The sequence below is a fragment of the Capricornis sumatraensis genome, chromosome 9, assembly GCF_032405125.1.
Source record: "Capricornis sumatraensis isolate serow.1 chromosome 9, serow.2, whole genome shotgun sequence".
Lineage (NCBI taxonomy): Eukaryota > Metazoa > Chordata > Mammalia > Artiodactyla > Bovidae > Capricornis > Capricornis sumatraensis.
Window position 1 is genome coordinate 102,287,420 of NC_091077.1, and position 4,793 is coordinate 102,292,212.

The following is a 4,793-nucleotide window of genomic DNA, read 5'->3' on the forward strand; positions in this document are numbered from 1 at the left end:
CATATTAAAAAGAAGAGACATTACTTTGCCAACAAACGTCCATCTAGTCAAGGCTATGGTTTTTCCTGTGGTCATGTATGGATATGAGAGTTGGACTGTGAAGAAAGCTGAGCCCCAGAGAATTGATGCTTTTGAACTGTGGTGTTGGAGAAGACTCTTGAGAGTCCCTTGGACTGCGAGGAGATCCAACCAGTTCATTCTAAAGGAGATCAGTCCTGGGATTTCTTTGGAAGGACTGATGCTAAAGCTGAAACTCTAATATTTTGGCCACCTCATGTGAAGAGTTGACTCACTGGAAAATACTCTGATGCTGGGAGGGATTGGGGGCAGGAGGAGAAGAGGACGACATAGGATGAGATGGCTGCATAGCATCACTGACTTGATGGACGTGAGTCTGAGTGAACTCTGGGAGTTGGTGATGGACAGGGAGGCCTGGCATCCTGAAATTCATGGGTTCTCAAAGAGTCACACACGACTGAGCGACTGAACTAACTCACTCTATATCTAGCTTTATATCTATGATAATTTATATATATATATATATATATAACATTAAAGTAAAAACAAATACTTAAAAAAATATTTGTGTGTCCATCATCAAGGCTGGAAATAAAATATTCTCCAACTCTAAGGCCTCCTGTGTGTCTTCCTCTTCATTTGTTCTTCTCCTGCTCATAAACTGACAGTTTCTTGAACTTCTTATAATATTTCATTAGGCATATTGATAATTTCAGGTAACACACAGTTCACCCTTTTAAAGTGATTATCAGTACATTCACAGATATGTTCAACTAACACCACAGACAAATTTAGAATACTTTCATCACTCCGAAAAGGAACAACTTCCCCATCTCACCACTCTAGCCCTAGCCATAGATAGCCATTCATCTGCTTTTAGTTTCTAAAAATTTCAGTTTCTAAAAGATTTTCCTCTTTTAGATATGTCAGGTAAGCAGAATCATAGACTGTTACCTTTGTGCTTGACTTTTTTCACTTAGAATAATGTTTAAAATTTTTATCTATATTGGAAAATGTATCCGTACTTTTGTTTTAATAATATTCCATTGTATGGGTATATCACAGTTTGTTTATTCATATGTCAGTGATAGAAATTCATGTCATTATATCTTTTAGCTACTATGAATCATGTTGCTATAAATATCATGTACAAATTTCTGTGTGGGCTTGTGTTTTAATTTTTCTTGGGTTTGAACCTAGGAGTGGAATTGAATTGCTGTATCAAATGGTACCTCCGTGTTTAATCGTTTGAGGAACTGGCAGACTATTTTCCAAAGTGACTGCACCATTTTACATTTCTGACAACAGTTTAAGACGGTGCAGACTGCCTCATGTCCTCAGCAGCTCTTGATATTCTCTAACTTTTTGATTCTTGTCGTCCTAGAGAGTGTGAAACGGTCTCATTGTAGTTTTGGTTTTCATTTTCTCAATGACTAATGATGTTAAGTATCTTTTCTTGTACTTATTGGCCGTTTATATTTCTGTGAAGAAATGTCTTTTCATCTCCTTTGCCCATTTTAAATTATATTAGTTGAATTTTTAATATTGAGTTTTAACAGCTTTTTTACATGCTGGATACAAATTCTTTATCAGGTAATGACTTGAAAGTTGCTCAGTCGTGTCCGACTCTTTACGACCCCATAGAGTATACAGTCCATGGGATTCTCCAGGCCAGAATACTGGAGTGAGTAGCCTTTCCCTTCTCCAGGGGATCTTCCCAACCCAGGGATCAAACCCAGGTCTCCCTCATTGCAGGCGGATTCTTTACCAGCTGAGCCACCAGGGAAGCCCAAGAATACTGGAGCGGGTAGCCTATCCCTTCTCCAGCAGATCTTCCCGACCCAAGAATTGAACCAGGGTCTCCTGAATTCCAGGCGGCTTCTTTACCAACTGAGCTATCAAGGAAGTCCTAGTTTTACCATAGACGTGAAGATTTACAGGCTCCAGAGAATAGGTCCTGGATATATTTTGGAGAGGCCGTCATTCAATCTACATAGTAAATATGTAGTAAACATAGTAAATATGCTTCTATCCAATCTCCAAGAAGACGTCTTTGGAAAAGCAGCAGAGGAGATAGTCCTTTTGCCCTCTCTATGGAGGAGATCATATTTCTCCATCTGTCATCTACTAAGTGAGCCTCCAACTCATGTAGAGCATCCTTTCCATCTGGTTTTCATTGCATTGCTCTGTTGGGCAGCTGGGCATGGGATACCAACATGGGAGTACTGAGTTGGATGTTGACATTGCTGCAAGCATAATAAAACAATCTGTCTCTGATCAAAGCCCTCACATGCATAAGCTTAAAAGTCACAGTATTTATCTTGATGTAAATGTTGTATGTAGGAAACAAGATTAAACATGGTTAGAGCTATTCTTAAGTAAGTATTTGCAAAGATTTCTATGAAGCACTTCTGCCTTTTTGGGTTGGGCTTTGTTTCATAGGAATGATGTTCTGTCAGTCCCCTTGTCCAGTGGAATAAAACACAGAAAAGCAGCAAGCATGAGGTCTCTTTATTAAGTATTGATTTTCACAGTTTCTGAACTCATTATATTTTCTGTGTAGGCACATGCCTGTGTATGCATGTATACCTTTTAAATGATATATGTTCTGTACATGGGGGCTTCCCAGGTGCCGCTAGTGGTAAAGAACCCACCTGCCGATGCAGGTAGACATAAGAGATACCAGTTTGATCCCTGAGACTGGAAATTTTCCTGGAGGAGAGTACAGCAATCCACTGTAATATTCTTACCAGGAGAATCCCATGGACAGACGAGCCTGGCGGCCTACAGTCCATAGGATCACAGAGTCGGACACAACTGAAGTGACTTTCCATACACACACACATGCGCACATTCTGCATATGACATGTCATATACAAGATATCACTATAAGGTATTATATAACATACCTCTTAAAATAAGCAGAGCCATGTATTATATTTTTTATGAAATTAGGGAATTTTTACATCTTGGAAAGTTCATCACTTTAAAGTTTATATTACTCTGGTTTATTTTTCCATTAGTACTTAGACTCATCTTTATTCCTATAGGACATTTTTCAACATGTTTAAGAAAACTCTCATAATAAGACTCAGGCAACACATCTTTCCACTAGGGAGTTATATGATATCCATTCATATAATCTAATCCCTTAGCTGTTTAGGAATATATATTGAGAAATAACACATCAGGAATATATCTATTTTCATTCTTTAAAGTTTAAACATGAAGGCAGAAAGTTATCTGTGTGAAGTATTGAATAATTCAAAAATTTTCAACAAATGGACCTTAATTTTGAAAATATAAGTATAGGTAGACCTTTCCATTTTCTATGGTAATTATATAAACATTTTTGCTTCCAAATTTAGCTAAAAATATTATTCTAAGAACATTCTTTGGTATGTGAAGCTGACCCACTGGTGATTTTTTCTTCTTTTTTTTATAAAATCTTACTATGCCTTATATTGGCAGAAAGTTTTAGGGGAAAATAATATGAAGTTGGGAAAGAAAAGCCAGATGAAACTAATAAAATATGATTGAAACTAAAGCACTGTTTTAGCCCTAAAAATGGTAAACACTGTGCAGAAAGAGAGAATGCAATTAAAATGATGTTGGGAACAAGTTACACCTAAATCATTCACTGAATGGAGAATTCAGAATTAATTCAAATTTGGCTGTATTTTCTTTTTCTTTGTTATTTAGAAAAATTGGTTATCCATTAAATCAAATAAATAATTTATTTTCTATACTACGAGTCCTCCTGCAAGTTCAGGAGACGCAAAAGACACAGGTTCGGTCTCTGGGTCGGGAAGATCCCCTGGAGGAGGAAATGGCAGCCCACTTCTGCATTCTTGCCAGAAAAATCCCACGGACAGAGGAGCCTGGCGGGCTAGAGTCCATAGGTTCACAAGGAGTCAGATTTGACTGACACGTGTGCTGCACCATACTACATCATAATTATCTGTAATCTACAATAACAGCAAGTGGGTTTTACTGCCTGTCTGGCAGGAACTGTGCAATATTGCTAAAAGAATGGTTGCCAAATAAAGAGTTCAATGACAACTCTCAAGGTCAAGCCTTTTAGTCCATCACCGTGCTTCTGTGGTTCTGGCCTTTTCAAAATTGTGGAATTCTTTTAGTGACTCTCAGATAGCATAAGTTAATTATTTACTCATAAACATTGATAAGAAAAACACATAATAGACATCAAGTTCTGTCAATTTAATAATACTTTAATGTGTACTACGAGATATGAAAATAGAGCGCCAAAAAAGCAACTTTTTTTCTACTTTTCTGTTTTTTTAAAAAAACAGTTAAATGGCATTGAGCTCACTAGTTTGTTGTATAATATTTGGAAATTGTATCCAATAAATTAAACCATGAATTTTATAAAAACTACACAGCTGTATTATGACTTCTTAATAAAACCATAGATAAGACAATAGTCACCCAAGATATTAAATAAATGAATTAAATTTTGAATTTTTATGAGCTCAAGTTAATGTTTAGATCTCATTATTTTAAGGATCCAAATTAAAGTTATGGATTTCGTAGGATTTAAAATGTAACAGTAATAAAAATGTTCATGAACTGTATGTCCATAGACATTTTTATTTGTAATCTCTCAAAGTTTATTGTAAATAAATCAGTGAAAGGCACCCTGATGAGTTAGTATCAATCAGGTCCTGCCACACTGTCAAATTTGGCTCAATCATGATAGATAACATTCAATCTAGTGAAACTAATTTAGGTTTCTACTTCTCTTTATAAGCTTA